Source organism: Oncorhynchus keta, chromosome 3, assembly GCF_023373465.1.
Source record: "Oncorhynchus keta strain PuntledgeMale-10-30-2019 chromosome 3, Oket_V2, whole genome shotgun sequence".
NCBI classification, from domain to species: Eukaryota; Metazoa; Chordata; class Actinopteri; order Salmoniformes; family Salmonidae; genus Oncorhynchus; species Oncorhynchus keta.
The window spans coordinates 21,722,746-21,743,916 of record NC_068423.1 but is presented as its reverse complement, the minus strand read 5'-3'; the positions used below and the strand labels follow the sequence as shown (position 1 = coordinate 21,743,916).

The following is a 21,171-nucleotide window of genomic DNA, read 5'->3' as shown; positions in this document are numbered from 1 at the left end:
CGCTGTGTGTAACGTCTGTTTAAATGTGATGGGCCACTCCGCTGTGTGTAACGTCTGTTTAAATGTGATGGGCCACTCCGCTGTGTGTAACGTCTGTTTAAATGTGATGGGCCACTCCGCTGTGTGTAACGTCTGTTTAAATGTGATGGGCCACTCCGCTGTGTGTAACGTCTGTTTAAATGTGATGGGCCACTCCGCTGTGTGTAACGTCTGTTTAAATGTGATGGGCCACTCCGCTGTGTGTAATGTCTGTTTTAATGTGATGGGCCACTCCGCTGTGTGTAACGTCTGTTTTAATGTTTAAATGTGATGGGCCACTCCGCTGTGTGTAACGTCTGTTTTAATGTTTAAATGTGATGGGCCACTCCGCTGTGTGTAACGTCTGTTTTAATGTTTAAATGTGATGGGCCACTCCACTGTGTGTAACGTCTGTTTTAATGTTTAAATGTGATGGGCCACTCCGCTGTGTGTAACGTCTGTTTTAATGTTTAAATGTGATGGACCACTCCGCTGTGTGTAACGTCTGTTTTAATGTTTAAATGTGATGGACCACTCCGCTGTGTGTAACGTCTGTTTTAATGTTTAAATGTGATGGGCCACTCCGCTGTGTGTAACGTCTGTTTTAATGTTTAAATGTGATGGGCCACTCCGCTGTGTGTAACGTCTGTTTTAATGTTTAAATGTGATGGGCCACTCCGCTGTGTGTAACGTCTGTTTTAATGTGATGGGCCACTCCACTGTGTATAACGTCTGTTTTAATGTTTAAATGTGATGGGCCACTCCACTGTGTGTAACGTCTGTTTTAATGTTTAAATGTGATGGGCCACTCCGCTGTGTGTAACGTCTGTTTTAATGTTTAAATGTGATGGGCCACTCCGCTGTGTGTAACGTCCGTTTAAATGTGATGGGCCACTCCACTGTGTGTAACGTCTGTTTTAATGTTTAAATGTGATGGGCCACTCCGCTGTGTGTAACGTCTGTTTTAATGTTTAAATGTGATGGGCCACTCCGCTGTGTGTAACGTCTGTTTTAATGTTTAAATGTGATGGGCCACTCCGCTGTGTGTAACGTCTGTTTAAATGTTTAAATGTGATGGGCCACTCCGCTGTGTGTAACGTCTGTTTAAATGTGATGGGCCACTCCACTGTGTGTCACGTCTGTTTTAATGTTTTAATGTGATGGGCCACTCCGCTGTGTGTAACGTCTGTTTTAATGTTTAAATGTGATGGGCCACTCCACTGTGTGTAACGTCTGTTTTAATGTTTAAATGTGATGGGCCACTCCGCTGTGTGTAACGTCTGTTTTAATGTTTAAATGTGATGGGCCACTCCGCTGTGTGTAACGTCTGTTTTAATGTTTAAATGTGATGGGCCACTCCGCTGTGTGTAACGTCTGTTTTAATGTTTAAATGTGATGGGCCACTCCGCTGTGTGTAACGTCTGTTTTAATGTGATGGGCCACTCCACTGTGTATAACGTCTGTTTTAATGTTTAAATGTGATGGGCCACTCCACTGTGTGTAACGTCTGTTTTAATGTTTAAATGTGATGGGCCACTCCGCTGTGTGTAACGTCTGTTTTAATGTTTAAATGTGATGGGCCACTCCGCTGTGTGTAACGTCCGTTTAAATGTGATGGGCCACTCCACTGTGTGTAACGTCTGTTTTAATGTTTAAATGTGATGGGCCACTCCGCTGTGTGTAACGTCTGTTTTAATGTTTAAATGTGATGGGCCACTCCGCTGTGTGTAACGTCTGTTTTAATGTTTAAATGTGATGGGCCACTCCGCTGTGTGTAACGTCTGTTTAAATGTGATGGGCCACTCCGCTGTGTGTAACGTCTGTTTAAATGTGATGGGCCACTCCGCTGTGTGTAACGTCTGTTTAAATGTGATGGGCCACTCCGCTGTGTGTAATGTCTGTTTTAATGTGATGGGCCACTCCGCTGTGTGTAACGTCTGTTTTAATGTTTAAATGTGATGGGCCACTCCGCTGTGTGTAACGTCTGTTTTAATGTTTAAATGTGATGGGCCACTCCGCTGTGTGTAACGTCTGTTTTAATGTTTAAATGTGATGGGCCACTCCACTGTGTGTAACGTCTGTTTTAATGTTTAAATGTGATGGGCCACTCCGCTGTGTGTAACGTCTGTTTTAATGTTTAAATGTGATGGACCACTCCGCTGTGTGTAACGTCTGTTTTAATGTTTAAATGTGATGGACCACTCCGCTGTGTGTAACGTCTGTTTTAATGTTTAAATGTGATGGGCCACTCCGCTGTGTGTAACGTCTGTTTTAATGTTTAAATGTGATGGGCCACTCCGCTGTGTGTAACGTCTGTTTTAATGTTTAAATGTGATGGGCCACTCCGCTGTGTGTAACGTCTGTTTTAATGTGATGGGCCACTCCACTGTGTATAACGTCTGTTTTAATGTTTAAATGTGATGGGCCACTCCACTGTGTGTAACGTCTGTTTTAATGTTTAAATGTGATGGGCCACTCCGCTGTGTGTAACGTCTGTTTTAATGTTTAAATGTGATGGGCCACTCCGCTGTGTGTAACGTCCGTTTAAATGTGATGGGCCACTCCACTGTGTGTAACGTCTGTTTTAATGTTTAAATGTGATGGGCCACTCCGCTGTGTGTAACGTCTGTTTTAATGTTTAAATGTGATGGGCCACTCCGCTGTGTGTAACGTCTGTTTTAATGTTTAAATGTGATGGGCCACTCCGCTGTGTGTAACGTCTGTTTAAATGTTTAAATGTGATGGGCCACTCCGCTGTGTGTAACATCTGTTTAAATGTGATGGGCCACTCCACTGTGTGTCACGTCTGTTTTAATGTTTTAATGTGATGGGCCACTCCACTGTGTGTAACGTCTGTTTTAATGTTTAAATGTGATGGGCCACTCCGCTGTGTGTAACGTCTGTTTTAATGTTTAAATGTGATGGGCCACTCCGCTGTGTGTAACGTCTGTGTGTAACGTCTCTGTTTTAATGTTTAAATGTGATGGGCCACTCCGCTGTGTGTAACGTCTGTTTTAATGTTTAAATGTTTTAATGTTTAAATGTGGCCACTCCACTGTGTGTAACGTCTGTTTTAATGTTTAAATGTGATGGGCCACTCCGCTGTGTGTGTAACGTCTGTTTTAATGTTTAAATGTGATGGGCCACTCCGCTGTGTAACGTCTGTTTAATGTGATGGGCCACTCACTGTGTGTAACGTCTGTTTTAATGTTTAAATGTGATGGGCCTCCGCTGTGTGTAACGTCTGTTTTAATGTTTAAATGTGATGGGCCACTCCGCTGTGTGTAACGTCTGTTTTAATGTTTAAATGTGATGGGCTGTTTTGTTTAAATGTTTAAATGTGATGGGCCACTCCGCTGTGTGTAACGTCCGTTTAAATGTGATGGGCCACTCCACTGTGTAACGTCTGTTTTAATGTTTAAATGTGATGAGCCTCCGTGTGTAACGTCTGTTTTAATGTTTAAATGTGATGGGCCACTCCACTGTGTGTAACGTCTGTTTTAATGTTTAAATGTGATGGGCCACCAAGCTGTGTGTAACGTCTGTTTAAATGTGATGGGCCACTCCGCTGTGTGTAACGTCTGTTTTAATGTTTATGTGATGGGCCACTCCGCTGTGTGTAACGTCTGTTTTAATGTTTAAATGTGATGGGCCACTCCGCTGTGTGTAATGTCTGTTTTAATGTGATGGGCCACTCCACTGTGTATAACGTCTGTTTTAATGTTTAAATGTGATGGGCCACTCCACTGTGTGTAACGTCTGTTTTAATGTTTAAATGTGATTTCCAATTGGCCAGTGTAACGTCTGTTTTAATGTTTAAATGTGATGGGCCACTCCGCCTGTGTGTGTCTGTTTTAATGTTTAAATGATGGGCCACTCCGCTGTGTGTAACGTCTGTTTTAATGTTTAAATGTGATGGACCACTCCATGTGTGTAACGTCTGTTTTAATGTTTAAATCTGTTTAAATGTGATGACCACTCCGCTGTGTGTAACGTCTGTTTTGTGATGGGCCACTCCGTTTAAATGTGATGGGCCACTCCCGCTGTGTAACGTCTGTTTAAATGTGATGATCACTTTATTGTAGCAACGTCTGTTTAAATGTGATGGGCCACTCCGCTGTGTGCTAACGTCTGTTTTAATGTTGATGGGCCACTCCGCTGTGTGTAACGTCTGTTTTAATGTTTAAATGTGATGGGCCACTCCGCTGTGTGTAACGTCTGTTTTAATGTTTAAATGTGATGGGCCACTCCCACTGTGTGTAACGTCTGTTTTAATGTTTAAATGTGATGGGCCCACTCCACTGTGTGTAACGTCTGTTTTAATGTTTAAATGTGATGAGCCACTCCGCTGTGTGTAACGTCTGTTTTAATGTTTAAATGTGATGGACCACTCCACTGTGTGTAACGTCTGTTTTAATGTTTAAATGTGATGGACCACTCCGCTGTGTGTAACGTCTGTTTTAATGTTTAATCATGATGGGCCACTCCAGTGTGTAACGTCTGTTTTAATGTTTAAATGTGATGGGCCACTCCGCTGTGTGTAACGTCTGTTTTAATGTTTAAATGTGATGGGCCCACTCCGCTGTGTGTAACATCTGTTTTAATGTGATGAGCCACTCCACTGTATGTCACGTCTGTTTTAATGTTTTAATGTGATGGGCCTCACTGTATTGTAACGTCTGTTTTAATGTTTAAATGTGATGGGCCACTCCGCTGTGTGTAACGTCTGTTTAATGTTTAAATGTGATGGGCCACTCCGGCGTCCGTTTAAATGTGATGGGCCACGCTGTGTGTAACGTCTGTTTTAATGTTTAAATGTGATGGGCCACTCCGCTGTGTGTAACGTCTGTTTTAATGTTTAAATGTGATGGGCCACTCCGCTGTGTGTAACGTCTGTTTTTAATAATGTGATGGGCCACTCCAACGTCTGTTTAAATGTTTAAATGTATAACGTCTGTTTAAATGTTTGGGCACTCACTGTGATGATGGCCACCCACTGTGTGTAACGTCTGTTTTAATGTTTAAATGTGATGGGCCACTCCACTGTGTGTAACGTCTGTTTTAATGTTTAAATGTGATGGGCCACTCATTCAACGTCTGTTTAATGTTTAAATGTGTGATGGAGCCATCATTTGTGTGTAACGTCTGTTTTAATGTTTAAATGTGATGGGCCACTCGCTGTGTTAACGTCTGTTTAATGTTTAAATGTGATGGGCCACTCGCTGTATATCTGTTTTAATATGATGGGCCTCACTGTGTATAACGTCTATTTTAATGTTTAAATGTAATTTGAGGCTGCTCCACTGTATTATAACGTCTGTTTTAATGTTTAAATGTGATGAGCCACTCCGCTGTGTGTAACGTCTGTTTTTAATGTTTAAATGTGATGGACATCTCATGTATATAACGTCAGTTTAAATGTGATGGGCCCCACTCCACTGTGTGTACGTCTGTTTAATGTTTAAATGTGATGGAGGCCCACTCCGCTGTGTGTAACGTCTGTTTTAATGTTTAAATGTGATGAGCCACTCCGCTGTGTGTAACGTCTGTTTTAATGTTTAAATGTGATAGGCCACTCCCGCTGTGTGTAACGTCTGTTTGTCATGATGGGCCCACTCCGCTGTGTGTAACGTCTGTTTAAATGTGATAGGCCATAAACATTATGCTTACGTCTCTGTTTATGTGATGAACCACTCCGTATGTGTAATGTGTTTTAATGTGATGAGCACTCCGCTGTGTAACGTCTGTTTTAATGTTTAAATGTGATGGGCCACTCCGCTGTGTGTAACGTCTGTTTTAATGTTTAAATGTGATGGGCCACTCCGCTGTGTAACGTCTGTTTTAATGTTTAAATGTGATGAGCCCTGTTTAAATGTGATGGGCCACTGCTGCAGTGTAATGTGATGGGCCACTCCGCTGTGTGTAGCCTGTTTTAATGTTTAAATGATGGGCCACCCGCTTGTGTAACGCCTGTTTAAATGTGATGGACCACTCCGCTGTGTGTAACGTCTGTTTTAATGTTTAAATGTGATGGGCCACTCCGCTGTGTGTAACGTCTGTTTAAATGTGATGGGACACTCCGCTGTGTGTACGTCTGTTTTAATGTTTAAATGTGATGGGCCACTCCGCTGTGTGTAATGTCTGTTTTAATGTGATGGGCCACCCGCTGTGTGTAACGTCTGTTTTAATGTTTAAATGTGATGGGCCACTCCACTGTGTGTAACGTCTGTTTTAATGTTTAAATGTGATGGGCCACTCCGCTGTGTGTAACGTCTGTTTTAATGTTTAAATGTGATGGGCCACTCCACTGTGTGTAACGTCCGTTTTAAATGTGATGGGCCACTCCGCTGTGTGTAACGCCTGTTTTAATGTTTAAATGTGATGGACCACTCCGCTGTGTGTAACGCGTCTGTTTTAATGTTTAAATGTGATGGACCACTCCGCTGTGTGTAACGTCTGTTTTAATGTTTAAATGTGATGGGCCACTCCGCTGTGTGTAACGTCTGTTTTAATGTTTAAATGTGATGGGCCACTCCGCTGTGTGTAACATCTGTTTTAAAATGTGATGGGCCACTGTGTGTCACGTCTGTTTTAATGTTTTAATGTGATGGGCCACTCCACTGTGTGTAGCGTCTGTTTTAATGTTTAAATGTGATGGGCCACTCCACTGTGTATAACGTCTGTTTTAATGTTTAAATGTGATGGGCCACTCCGCTGTGTGTAACGTCTGTTTTACTCCACTGTGTAACGCCTGTTTTAATGTTTAAATGTGATGGGCCACCCGTTGTGTGTAACGCCTGTTTTAATGTTTAATGTGATGGGCCATCCGCTGTGTGTAACGTCCGTTTAAATGTGATGGGCCACTCCACTGTGTGTAACGCCTGTTTTAATGTTTAAATGTGATGGGCCACTCCGCTGTGTGTAACGTCTGTTTTAATGTTTAAATGTGATGGGCCACCCGCTGTGTGTAACGCCTGTTTTAATGTTTAAATGTGATGGGCCACTCCACTGTGTGTAACGCCCGCTGTGTGTAACGTCTAAATGTTTAAATGTGATGGGCCACTCCGCTGTGTGTAACGTTTGTTCTGTTTAAATGTGATGGGCCACTCCACTGTGTGTAACGTCTGTTTTAATGTTTTAATGTGATGGGCCACTCCGCTGTGTGTAACGTGTTTTAATGTTTAAATGTGATGGGCCACTCCGCTGTGTGTAACGCCTGTTTTAATGTTTAAATGTGATGGGCCACTCCGCTGTGTGTAACGTCTGTTTTAATGTTTAAATGTGATGGGCCACTCCGCTGTGTGTAACGTCTGTTTTAATGTTTAAATGTGATGGGCCACTCCACTGTGTGTAACGTCTGTTTTAATGTTTAAATGTGATGGGCCACTCCACTGTGTGTAACGCCTGTTTTGTTTAAATGTGATGGGCCACTCCACTGTGTGTAACGTTTGTTTTAATGTTTAAATGTGATGGGCCACTCCACTGTGTGTAACGCCTGTTTTAATGTTTAAATGTGATGGGCCACTCCGCTGTGTGTAACGTCTGTTTTAATGTTTAAATGTGATGGGCCACCCGCTGTGTGTAACGTCTGTTTTAATGTTTAAATGTGATGGGCCACTCCACTGTGTGTAACGTCTGTTTTAATGTTTAAATGTGATGGGCCACTCCGCTGTGTGCAACGTCTGTTTTAATGTTTAAATGTGGGCCAACGTCTGTTTTAATGTTTAAATGTGATGGGCCACTCCGCTGTGTGCAAACGTTTGTTTTAATGTTTAAATGTGATGGGCCACTCCGCTGTGTGTAACGTCTGTTTTAATGTTTAAATGTGATGGGCCACTCCGCTGTGTGTAACGTCTGTTTTAATGTTTAAATGTGATGGGCCACTCCGCTGTGTGTAACGTCTGTTTTAATGTTTAAATGTGATGGGCCACTCCGCTGTGTGTAACGTCTGTTTTAATGTTTAAATGTGATGGGCCACTGCTGTAAAAATGTGATGGGCCACTCCACTGTGTGTAACTCTGTTTTAATGTTTAAATGTGATGGGCCACTCCGCTGTGTGTAACGTCTGTTTTAATGTTTAAATGTGATGGGCCACTCCACTGTGTGTAACGTCTGTTTAATGTTTAAATGTGATGGGCCACTCCACTGTGTGTAACGTCTGTTTTAATGTTTAAATGTGATGGGCCACTCCACTGTGTAACGTCTGTTTTAATGTTTAAATGTGATGGGCCACTCCGCTGTGTGTAACGTCTGTTTTAATGTTTAAATGTGATGGACCACTCCGCTGTGTGTAACGTCTGTTTTAATGTTTAAATGTGATGGGCCACTCCCACTGTGTAACGTCTGTTTTAATGTTTAAATGTGATGGGCCACTCCACTGTGTGTAACGTCTGTTTTAATGTTTAAATGTGATGGGCCACTCCGCTGTGTGTAACGTCTGTTTTAATGTTTAAATGTGATGGGCCACTCCGCTGTGTGTAACGTCTGTTTTAATGTTTAAATGTGATGGGCCACTCCACTGTGTGTAACGTCTGTTTTAATGTTTAAATGTGATGGGCCACTCCACTGTGTGTAACGTCTGTTTTAATGTTTAAATGTGATGGGCCACTCCGCTGTGTGTAACGTCTGTTTTAATGTTTAAATGTGATGGGCCACTCCGCTGTGTAACGTGATGGGCCTGTTTTAATGTTTAAATGTGATGGGCCACTCCGCTGTGTGTAACGTCTGTTTAATGTTTAAATGTGATGGGCCACTCCGCTGTGTGTAACGTCTGTTTTAATGTTGTAAATGTGATGGGCCACTCCACTGTGTGTAACGTCTGTTTTAATGTTTAAATGTGATGGGCCACTCCCTGCTGTGTGTCTGTTTTAATGTTTAAATGTGATGGGCCACTCCACTGTGTGTAACGTCTGTTTTAATGTTTAAATGTGATGGGCCACTCCACTGTGTGTAACGTCTGTTTTAATGTTTAAATGTGATGGGCCACTCCGCTGTGTGTAACGTCTGTTTTAATGTTTAAATGTGATGGGCCACTCCACTGTGTGTAACGTCTGTTTTAATGTTTAAATGTGATGGGCCACTCCGCTGTGTGTAACGTCTGTTTTAATGTTTAAATGTGATGGGCCACTCCACTGTGTGTAACGTCTGTTTTAATGTTTAAATGTGATGGGCCACTCCGGCTGTGTGTAACGTCTGTTTTAATGTTTAAATGTGATGGGCTGTGTGTGTAACGCCTGTTTTAATGTGATGGGCCACTCCACTGTGTATAACTGTTTTAATGTTTAAATGTGATGGGCCACTGTGTTTAATGTTTAAATGTGATGGGCCACTCCGCTGTGTGTAACGTCTGTTTTAATGTTTAAATGTGATGGGCCACTCCGCTGTGTGTAACGTAACGTCTGTTTTAATGTTTAAATGTGATGGGCCACTCCGCTGTGTGTAACGTCTGTTTTAATGTTTAAATGTGATGGGCCACTCGCTGTGTGTAACGTCTGTTTTAATGTTTAAATGTGATGGGCCACTCCGCTGTGTGTAACGTCTGTTTTAATGTTTAAATGTGATGGGCCGCTCCGCTGTGTGTAACGTTTGTTTTAATGTTTAAATGTGATGGGCCACTCCACTGTGTGTAACGTTTGTTTTAATGTTTAAATGTGATGGGCCACTCCACTGTGTGTAACGTCTGTTTTAATGTTTAAATGTGATGGCCACTCTGCTGTGTGTAACGTTTGTTTTAATGTTTAAATGTGATGGGCCCACTCCACTGTGTTAATCGTTTAATGTTTAAATGTGATGGGCCACTCTGCTGTGTGTAACGCCTGTTTTAATGTTTAAATGTGATGGGCCTCCGCTGTGTTTAACGTGTTTTAATGTTTAAATGTGATGGGCCACTCCGCTGTGTGTAACGTCCGTTTTAATGTTTAAATGTGATGGGCCACTCCACTGTGTGTAACGTCTGTTTAATGTTTCCACTGTGTGTAATCTGTTTTAATGGGCCACTCTCCACTGTGTGTGCGTCTGTTTTAATGTTTAAATGTGATAGCCCACTCCACTGTGTGTAACGTTTAATGTAATGGACCACTCCACTGTGTTAAATGTGATGGGCCACTCCACTGTGTGTAACGTCTGTTTTAATGTTTAAATGTGATGGGCCACTCCACTGTGTGTAACGTCCGTTTTAATGTTTAAATGTGATGGGCCACTCCGTGTGTAACGTTTGTTTTAATGTTTAAATGTGATGGGCCACTCCACTGTGTGTAACGTCCGTTTTAATGTTTAAATGTGATGGGCCCCACTCCACTGTGTGTAACGTCTGTTTTAATGTTTAAATGTGATGGGCCACTCCACTGTGTGTAACGACGTCTGTTTTAATGTTTAAATGTGATGGGCCACTCCGCTGTGTGTAACGTTTGTTTTAATGTTTAAATGTGATGGGCACCACTGTGTGTAACGTCCTGTTTTAATGTGATGGGCCACTCCACTGTGAACGTCTGTTTTAATGTGATGGACCACTCCACTGTGTAACGCCTGTTTTAATGTTTAAATGTGATGGGACCACTCCACTGTGTAACGCCTGTTTTAATGTGATGGACCACTCCACTGTGTAACGTCCGTTTTAATGTTTACATGTGATGGGCCACTCCACTGTGTGTAACGCTGTTTTAATGTGATGGGCCACTCCACTGTATTAAGTGTAACGTCTGTTTTAATGTTTAAATGTGATGGGCCACTCCACTGTGTGTAACGCTCATGCAATGTTTAAATGTGATGGGCACTCCACTGTGTGTAACGTCTGTTTTAATGTTTAAATGTGATGGGCCACTACTGTGTGAGCTGTTTTGTTTAAATGTGATGGACCACTCCGCTGTGTGTAACGCTCGTTTTTAGAGTTTCCTCCTCTCATGCCCCACCCCTGTTGTTGCTCCACCACGAGACCTCTTGTTTGTTCAGTCTGCAGGTCAACCAGCAGATAAACAAGGGACAACGATGCTGTGCTGTTTCAGCCACACCGTTGTATACAATCGAGCACACAGCCATGCAATCACCATTGGCAGTAGAAAGGCCTGAAGAGCTGTGACTTTCCAACTTTGCACCGTCATAGGATGCCACCTTTCCAACAGTCAGTTTGTAATGCAACCCTAGAGGGCAGTGTGTTCTCGATTTTTACACGTCTGTCAGGGTGTGGGCTGAAATAGCCGAAAACAGACATTTTAATGGGTGTCCACATACTTTGTATATATAGTGTATATATATATATATATATATATATATATAGTGTATATTAGTATATTAGTATGTTTTTATTTTTATTTTTCAATTGGATGCCACTTTGACATTAGAATATTTTGTGTAAATCATTGACAAAAATTACAAATCCATTTGAATCCCAATTTGTGAGACAGCAAAATTTGTCCAGGGGTGTGAATACTTTCTGAAGGCTCGGTGGTTCCCATTGTCTTCCGTCAGATGGCGCTATCTGCCGTGAGACGATGACCTTGTTCCTGTGAGACTCGTTTGATAGGTGATGGTGTCTTTTCAAAAATGGTGGTAAAAGGAATGATACCTTAATAGAAAATCACTCAGTAAAATACTTCTTGAGTAGTAAAAAAAAATGTTTATTTTTTAATTTTTTTTTTTTTTAAATAAATATACTTAAGTATCAAAAGTAAAATTATGAATAATTTCAAATTCCTATTAAGCAAACCAGACGGCACAATTTACGTTTTATTAAATTTTACGGATAGCCACGGGTACAATCCAACACATAATTTACAAACAAAGTGTTTGGTGAGTCCTCAGATCAGAGGCAGTAGGGATGTTCTCTGTTTAGTGAGTCCTCAGATCAGAGGCAGTAGGGATGTTCTCTGTTTAGTGGGTCCTCAGATCCAAGGCAGTAGGGATGTTCTCTGTTTAGTGAGTCCTCCAGATCAGAGGCAGTAGGGATGTTCTCTGTTTACCCCTCCAGATCAGAGGCAGTAGGGATTTCTCTGTTTAGTGAGTCCTCCAGATCAGAGGCAGTAGGGATGTTCTCTGTTTAGTGACCAGGAGGCAGTAGGGATGTTCTCTGTTTAGTGAGTCCTCAGATCAGAGGCAGTAGGGATGACCCATGTTCTCTGTTTAGTGAGTCCTCAGATCAGAGGCAGTAGGGATGTTCTCTGTTTGTGAGTCCTCAGATCAGAGGCAGTAGGGATGACCCAGGGATTTCTCTGTTTTGTGGGTCCTCCAGATCAGAGGCAGTAGGGATGTTCTCTGTTTAGATCCTCCAGATCAGAGGCAGTAGGGATGTTCTCTGTTTGGTAGGTCCTCAGATCAGAGGCAGTAGGGATGTTCTCTGTTTAGTGATCCTCAGATCAGAGGCAGTAGGGATGTTCTCCTGTTTAGTGAGTCCTCCAGATCAGAGGCAGTAGGGATGTTCTCTGTTTAGTGAGTCCTCCCAGATCAGAGGCAGTAGGGATGTTCTCTGTTTAGTGAGTCCTCCAGATCAGGGAGCAGTAGATACCAGGGATGTTCTCTGTTTAGTGAGTCCTCCAGATCAGAGGCAGTAGGGATGTTCTCTGTTTAGTGAGTCCTCAGATCAGAGGCAGTAGGGATGACCAGGGATGTTCTCTGTTTAGTGAGTACTCCAGATCAAGAGGCAGTAGGGATGACCAGGGGATGTTCTCTGTTTAGTGAGTCCTCCAGATCAGAGGCAGTAGGGATGACCAGGGATGTTCTCTGTTTGGTAGATCCACCAGATCCAGAGGCAGTAGGGATGACCAGGGATGTTCTCTGTTTAGTGAGTCCTCAGATCAGAGGCAGTAGGGATGACCAGGGATGTCTCTGTTTAGTGAGTCCACCAGATCAGAGGCAGTAGGGATGTTCTCTGTTTAGTGAGTCACTCCAGATCAGAGGCAGTAGGGATGTTCTCTGTTTAGTGAGTCCTCCAGATCAGAGGCAGTAGGGATGACCAGGATGTTCTCTGTTTGGTAGGTCACTCCAGATCAGAGGCATTAGGGAGTACCAGGGGCGTTCTCTGTTAGGTGAGTCACTCCAGATCAGAGGCAGTAGAGATGACCAGGATGTTCTCTGTTTAGTAGGTCTTCCAAGTCAGGGGCAGTAAAGGGATGACCAGGATGTTCTCTGTTTAGTGAGTCACGCAGATCCCAGAGGCAGTGGGGTTGACCAGGGATGTTCTCTGTTTAGTGAGTCCTCCAGATCAGAGGCAGTAGGGATGACCAGGGATGTTCTCTGTTTAGTGAGTCCTCCAGATCAGAGGCAGTAGGGATGACCAGGGATGTTCTCTGTTTAGCTGAGTCACTCAGATCAGAGGTCCGTCCAGGATCAGAGGCAGTAGGGATGACCAGGGATGTTCTCTGTTTAGTGAGTCCTCCAGATCAGAGGCAGTAGGGGATGACCAGGGATGTTCTCTGTTTAGTGAGTCCTCCAGATCAGAGGCAGTAGGGATGATTCTCTGTTTAGTGAGTCCACCAGATCAGAGGCAGTAGGGATGACCAGGGATGTTCTCTGTTTAGTGAGTCCTCCAGATCAGAGGTAGTAGGGATGTTCTCTGTTTAGTGAGTCCTCCAGATCAGAGGCAGTAGGGATGACCAGGATGTTCTCTGTTTAGTGAGTCCACCAGATCAGAGGCAGTAGGGATGACCAGGGATGTTCTCTGTTTAGTGAGTCCTCCAGATCAGAGGCAGTAGGGATGACCAGGGATGTTCTCTGTTTAGTGAGTCCACCAGATCAGAGGCAGTAGGGATGACCAGGGATGTTCTCTGTTTAGTGAGTCCACCAGATCAGAGGCAGTAGGGATGACCAGGGATGTTCTCTGTTTAGTGAGTCCTCCAGATCAGAGGCAGTAGGGATGACCAGGGATGTTCTCTGTTTAGTGAGTCCTCCAGATCAGAGGCAGTAGGGATGACCAGGGATGTTCTCTGTTTAGTGAGTCCACCAGATCAGAGGCAGTAGGGATGACCAGGGATGTTCTCTGTTTAGTGAGTCCTCCAGATCAGAGGCAGTAGGGATGACCAGGGATGTCTCTCTGTTTAGTGAGTCCTCCAGATCAGAGGCAGTAGGGATGACCAGGGATGTTCTCTGTTTAGTGAGTCCACCAGATCAGAGGCAGTAGGGATGACCAGGGATGTTCTCTGTTTAGTGAGTCCTCCAGATCAGAGGCAGTAGGGATGACCAGGGATGTTCTCTGTTTAGTGAGTCCTCCAGATCAGAGGCAGTAGGGATGACCAGGGATGTTCTCTGTTTAGTGAGTCCACCAGATCAGAGGCAGTAGGGATGACCAGGGATGTTCTCTGTTTAGTGAGTCCTCCAGATCAGAGGCAGTAGGGATGACCAGGGATGTTCTCTGTTTAGTGAGTCCACCAGATCAGAGGCAGTAGGGATGACCAGGGATGTTCTCTGTTTAGTGAGTCCTCCAGATCAGAGGCAGTAGGGATGACCAGGGATGTTCTCTGTTTAGTGAGTCCTCCAGATCAGAGGCAGTAGGGATGACCAGGGATGTTCTCTGTTTAGTGAGTCCTCCAGATCAGAGGCAGTAGGGATGACCAGGGATGTTCTCTGTTTAGTGAGTCCTCCAGATCAGAGGCAGTAGGGATGACCAGGGATGTTCTCTGTTTAGTGAGTCCTCCAGATCAGAGGCAGTAGGGATGACCAGGGATGTTCTCTGTTTAGTGAGTCCACCAGATCAGAGGCAGTAGGGATGACCAGGGATGTTCTCTGTTTAGTGGGTCCTCCAGATCAGAGGCAGTAGGGATGACCAGGGATGTTCTCTGTTTAGTGAGTCCTCCAGATCAGAGGCAGTAGGGATGACCAGGGATGTTCTCTGTTTAGTGAGTCCTCCAGATCAGAGGCAGTAGGGATGACCAGGGATGTTCTCTGTTTAGTGAGTCCTCCAGATCAGAGGCAGTAGGGATGACCAGGGATGTTCTCTGTTTAGTGAGTCCTCCAGATCAGAGGCAGTAGGGATGACCAGGGATGTTCTCTGTTTAGTGAGTCCACCAGATCAGAGGCAGTAGGGATGACCAGGGATGTTCTCTGTTTAGTGAGTCCTCCAGATCAGAGGCAGTAGGGATGACCAGGGATGTTCTCTGTTTAGTGAGTCCTCCAGATCAGAGGCAGTAGGGATGACCAGGGATGTTCTCTGTTTAGTGAGTCCTCCAGATCAGAGGCAGTAGGGATGACCAGGGATGTTCTCTGTTTAGTGAGTCCTCCAGATCAGAGGCAGTAGGGATGACCAGGGATGTTCTCTGTTTAGTGAGTCCACCAGATCAGAGGCAGTAGGGATGACCAGGGATGTTCTCTGTTTAGTGAGTCCACCAGATCAGAGGCAGTAGGGATGACCAGGGATGTTCTCTGTTTAGTGAGTCCACCAGATCAGAGGCAGTAGGGATGACCAGGGATGTTCTCTGTTTAGTGAGTCCTCCAGATCAGAGGCAGTAGGGATGACCAGGGATGTTCTCTGTTTAGTGAGTCCTCCAGATCAGAGGCAGTAGGGATGACCAGGGATGTTCTCTGTTTAGTGAGTCCTCCAGATCAGAGGCAGTAGGGATGACCAGGGATGTTCTCTGTTTAGTGAGTCCTCCAGATCAGAGGCAGTAGGGATGACCAGGGATGTTCTCTGTTTAGTGAGTCCTCCAGATCAGAGGCAGTAGGGATGACCAGGGATGTTCTCTGTTTAGTGAGTCCTCCAGATCAGAGGCAGTAGGGATGACCAGGGATGTTCTCTGTTTAGTGAGTCCTCCAGATCAGAGGCAGTAGGGATGACCAGGGATGTTCTCTGTTTAGTGAGTCCTCCAGATCAGAGGCAGTAGGGATGACCAGGGATGTTCTCTGTTTAGTGAGTCCTCCAGATCAGAGGCAGTAGGGATGACCAGGGATGTTCTCTGTTTAGTGAGTCCTCCAGATCAGAGGCAGTAGGGATGACCAGGGATGTTCTCTGTTTAGTGAGTCCTCCAGATCAGAGGCAGTAGGGATGACCAGGGATGTTCTCTGTTTAGTGAGTCCTCCAGATCAGAGGCAGTAGGGATGACCAGGGATGTTCTCTGTTTAGTGAGTCCTCCAGATCAGAGGCAGTAGGGATGACCAGGGATGTTCTCTGTTTAGTGAGTCCTCCAGATCAGAGGCAGTAGGGATGACCAGGGATGTTCTCTGTTTAGTGAGTCCTCCAGATCAGAGGCAGTAGGGATGACCAGGGATGTTCTCTGTTTAGTGAGTCCTCCAGATCAGAGGCAGTAGGGATGACCAGGGATGTTCTCTGTTTAGTGAGTCCTCCAGATCAGAGGCAGTAGGGATGACCAGGGATGTTCTCTGTTTAGTGAGTCCTCCAGATCAGAGGCAGTAGGGATGACCAGGGATGTTCTCTGTTTAGTGAGTCCACCAGATCAGAGGCAGTAGGGATGACCAGGGATGTTCTCTGTTTAGTGAGTCCTCCAGATCAGAGGCAGTAGGGATGACCAGGGATGTTCTCTGTTTAGTGAGTCCTCCAGATCAGAGGCAGTAGGGATGACCAGGGATGTTCTCTGTTTAGTGAGTCCTCCAGATCAGAGGCAGTAGGGATGACCAGGGATGTTCTCTGTTTAGTGAGTCCTCCAGATCAGAGGCAGTAGGGATGACCAGGGATGTTCTCTGTTTAGTGAGTCCTCCAGATCAGAGGCAGTAGGGATGACCAGGGATGTTCTCTGTTTAGTGAGTCCTCCAGATCAGAGGCAGTAGGGATGACCAGGGATGTTCTCTGTTTAGTGAGTCCTCCAGATCAGAGGCAGTAGGGATGACCAGGGATGTTCTCTGTTTAGTGAGTCCACCAGATCAGAGGCAGTAGGGATGACCAGGGATGTTCTCTGTTTAGTGAGTCCTCCAGATCAGAGGCAGTAGGGATGACCAGGGATGTTCTCTGTTTAGTGAGTCCTCCAGATCAGAGGCAGTAGGGATGACCAGGGATGTTCTCTGTTTAGTGAGTCCTCCAGATCAGAGGCAGTAGGGATGACCAGGGATGTTCTCTGTTTAGTGAGTCCTCCAGATCAGAGGCAGTAGGGATGACCAGGGATGTTCTCTGTTTAGTGAGTCCTCCAGATCAGAGGCAGTAGGGATGACCAGGGATGTTCTCTGTTTAGTGAGTCCACCAGATCAGAGGCAGTAGGGATGACCAGGGATGTTCTCTGTTTAGTGAGTCCTCCAGATCAGAGGCAGTAGGGATGACCAGGGATGTTCTCTGTTTAGTGAGTCCTCCAGATCAGAGGCAGTAGGGATGACCAGGGATGTTCTCTGTTTAGTGAGTCCTCCAGATCAGAGGCAGTAGGGATGACCAGGGATGTTCTCTGTTTAGTGAGTCCACCAGATCAGAGGCAGTAGGGATGACCAGGGATGTTCTCTGTTTAGTGAGTCCTCCAGATCAGAGGCAGTAGGGATGACCAGGGATGTTCTCTGTTTAGTGAGTCCTCCAGATCAGAGGCAGTAGGGATGACCAGGGATGTTCTCTGTTTAGTGAGTCCTCCAGATCAGAGGCAGTAGGGATGACCAGGGATGTTCTCTGTTTAGTGAGTCCTCCAGATCAGAGGCAGTAGGGATGACCAGGGATGTTCTCTGTTTAGTGAGTCCTCCAGATCAGAGGCAGTAGGGATGACCAGGATGTTCTCTGTTTAGTGAGTCCACCAGATCAGAGGCAGTAGGGATGACCAGGGATGTTCTCTGTTTAGTGAGTCCTCCAGATCAGAGGCAGTAGGGATGACCAGGGATGTTCTCTGTTTAGTGAGTCCACCAGATCAGAGGCAGTAGGGATGACCAGGGATGTTCTCTGTTTAGTGAGTCCTCCAGATCAGAGGCAGTAGGGATGACCAGGGATGTTCTCTGTTTAGTGAGTCCTCCAGATCAGAGGCAGTAGGGATGACCAGGGATGTTCTCTGTTTAGTGAGTCCTCCAGATCAGAGGCAGTAGGGATGACCAGGGATGTTCTCTGTTTAGTGAGTCCTCCAGATCAGAGGCAGTAGGGATGACCAGGGATGTTCTGTTTAGTGAGTCCTCCAGATCAGAGGCAGTAGGGATGACCAGGGATGTTCTCTGTTTAGTGAGTCCACCAGATCAGAGGCAGTAGGGATGACCAGGGATGTTCTCTGTTTAGTGAGTCCTCCAGATCAGAGGCAGTAGGGATGACCAGGGATGTTCTCTGTTTAGTGAGTCCTCCAGATCAGAGGCAGTAGGGATGACCAGGGATGTTCTCTGTTTAGTGAGTCCTCCAGATCAGAGGCAGTAGGGATGACCAGGGATGTTCTCTGTTTAGTGAGTCCTCCAGATCAGAGGCAGTAGGGATGACCAGGGATGTTCTCTGTTTAGTGAGTCCTCCAGATCAGAGGCAGTAGGGATGACCAGGGATGTTCTCTGTTTAGTGAGTCCTCCAGATCAGAGGCAGTAGGGATGACCAGGGATGTTCTCTGTTTAGTGAGTCCTCCAGATCAGAGGCAGTAGGGATGACCAGGGATGTTCTCTGTTTAGTGAGTCCTCCAGATCAGAGGCAGTAGGGATGACCAGGGATGTTCTCTGTTTAGTGAGTCCTCCAGATCAGAGGCAGTAGGGATGACCAGGGATGTTCTCTGTTTAGTGAGTCCACCAGATCAGAGGCAGTAGGGATGACCAGGGATGTTCTCTGTTTAGTGAGTCCTCCAGATCAGAGGCAGTAGGGATGACCAGGGATGTTCTCTGTTTAGTGAGTCCTCCAGATCAGAGGCAGTAGGGATGACCAGGGATGTTCTCTGTTTAGTGAGTCCTCCAGATCAGAGGCAGTAGGGATGACCAGGGATGTTCTCTGTTTAGTGAGTCCTCCAGATCAGAGGCAGTAGGGATGACCAGGGATGTTCTCTGTTTAGTGAGTCCTCCAGATCAGAGGCAGTAGGGATGACCAGGGATGTTCTCTGTTTAGTGAGTCCTCCAGATCAGAGGCAGTAGGGATGACCAGGGATGTTCTCTGTTTAGTGAGTCCTCCAGATCAGAGGCAGTAGGGATGACCAGGGATGTTCTCTGTTTAGTGAGTCCACCAGATCAGAGGCAGTAGGGATGACCAGGGATGTTCTCTGTTTAGTGAGTCCTCCAGATCAGAGGCAGTAGGGATGACCAGGGATGTTCTCTGTTTAGTGAGTCCTCCAGATCAGAGGCAGTAGGGATGACCAGGGATGTTCTCTGTTTAGTGAGTCCACCAGATCAGAGGCAGTAGGGATGACCAGGATGTTCTCTGTTTAGTGAGTCCTCCAGATCAGAGGCAGTAGGGATGACCAGGGATGTTCTCTGTTTAGTGAGTCCTCCAGATCAGAGGCAGTAGGGATGACCAGGGATGTTCTCTGTTTAGTGAGTCCTCCAGATCAGAGGCAGTAGGGATGACCAGGGATGTTCTCTGTTTAGTGAGTCCTCCAGATCAGAGGCAGTAGGGATGACCAGGGATGTTCTCTGTTTAGTGAGTCCTCCAGATCAGAGGCAGTAGGGATGACCAGGGATGTTCTCTGTTTAGTGAGTCCACCAGATCAGAGGCAGTAGGGATGACCAGGGATGTTCTCTGTTTAGTGAGTCCTCCAGATCAGAGGCAGTAGGGATGACCAGGGATGTTCTCTGTTTAGTGAGTCCTCCAGATCAGAGGCAGTAGGGATGACCAGGGATGTTCTCTGTTTAGTGAGTCCACCAGATCAGAGGCAGTAGGGATGACCAGGGATGTTCTCTGTTTAGTGAGTCCTCCAGATCAGAGGCAGTAGGGATGACCAGGGATGTTCTCCATTTAGTGAGTCCTCCAGATCAGAGGCAGTAGGGATGACCAGGGATGTTCTCTGTTTAGTGAGTCCTCCAGATCAGAGGTAGGGGATGACCAGGATGTTCTCTGTTTAGTGAGTCCTCCAGATCAGAGGCAGTAGGGATGACCAGGGATGTTCTCTGTTTAGTGAGTCCTCCAGATCAGAGGCAGTAGGGATGACCAGGGATGTTCTCTGTTTAGTGAGTCCTCCAGATCAGAGGCAGTAGGGATGACCAGGGATGTTCTCTGTTTAGTGAGTCCTCCAGATCAGAGGCAGTAGGGATGACCAGGGATGTTCTCTGTTTAGTGAGTCCTCCAGATCAGAGGCAGTAGGGATGACCAGGGATGTTCTCTGTTTAGTGAGTCCTCCAGATCAGAGGCAGTAGGGATGACCAGGGATGTTCTCTGTTTAGTGAGTCCTCCAGATCAGAGGCAGTAGGGATGACCAGGGATGTTCTCTGTTTAGTGAGTCCTCCAGATCAGAGGCAGTAGGGATGACCAGGGATGTTCTCTGTTTAGTGAGTCCTCCAGATCAGAGGCAGTAGGGATGACCAGGGATGTTCTCTGTTTAGTGAGTCCTCCAGATCAGAGGCAGTAGGGATGACCAGGGATGTTCTCTGTTTAGTGAGTCCTCCAGATCAGAGGCAGTAGGGATGACCAGGGATGTTCTCTGTTTAGTGAGTCCTCCAGATCAGAGCAGTAGGGATGACCAGGGATGTTCTCTGTTTAGTGAGTCCTCCAGATCAGAGGCAGTAGGGATGACCAGGGATGTTCTCTGTTTAGTGAGTCCTCCAGATCAGAGGCAGTAGGGATGACCAGGGATGTTCTCTGTTTAGTGAGTCCTCCAGATCAGAGGCAGTAGGGATGACCAGGGATGTTCTCTGTTTAGTGAGTCCTCCAGATCAGAGGCAGTAGGGATGACCAGGGATGTTCTCTGTTTAGTGAGTCCTCCAGATCAGAGGCAGTAGGGATGACCAGGGATGTTCTCTGTTTAGTGAGTCCTCCAGATCAGAGGCAGTAGGGATGACCAGGGATGTTCTCTGCTTTAGTGAGTCCACCAGATCAGAGGCAGTAGGGATGACCAGGGATGTTCTCTGTTTAGTGAGTCCTCCAGATCAGAGGCAGTAGGGATGACCAGGGATGTTCTCTGTTTAGTGAGTCCTCCAGATCAGAGGCAGTAGGGATGACCAGGGATGTTCTCTGTTTAGTGAGTCCTCCAGATCAGAGGCAGTAGGGATGACCAGGGATGTTCTCTGTTTAGTGAGTCCACCAGATCAGAGGCAGTAGGGATGACCAGGGATGTTCTCTGTTTAGTGAGTCCACCAGATCAGAGGCAGTAGGGATGACCAGGGATGTTCTCTGTTTAGTGAGTCCTCCAGATCAGAGGCAGTAGGGAT

At 45.8% G+C, this 21,171-nt stretch overlaps 1 protein-coding gene across 8 annotated transcripts in view; it reads left to right on the top strand.

Annotated features, from left to right (window-relative positions):
• The window catches only part of LOC118374302 (transmembrane protein 94-like), a 55,630-nt gene that overhangs the window by 21,506 nt on the left and 12,953 nt on the right, over nt 1-21,171 (top strand). The gene's annotated exons all lie outside the window — the stretch shown is intronic.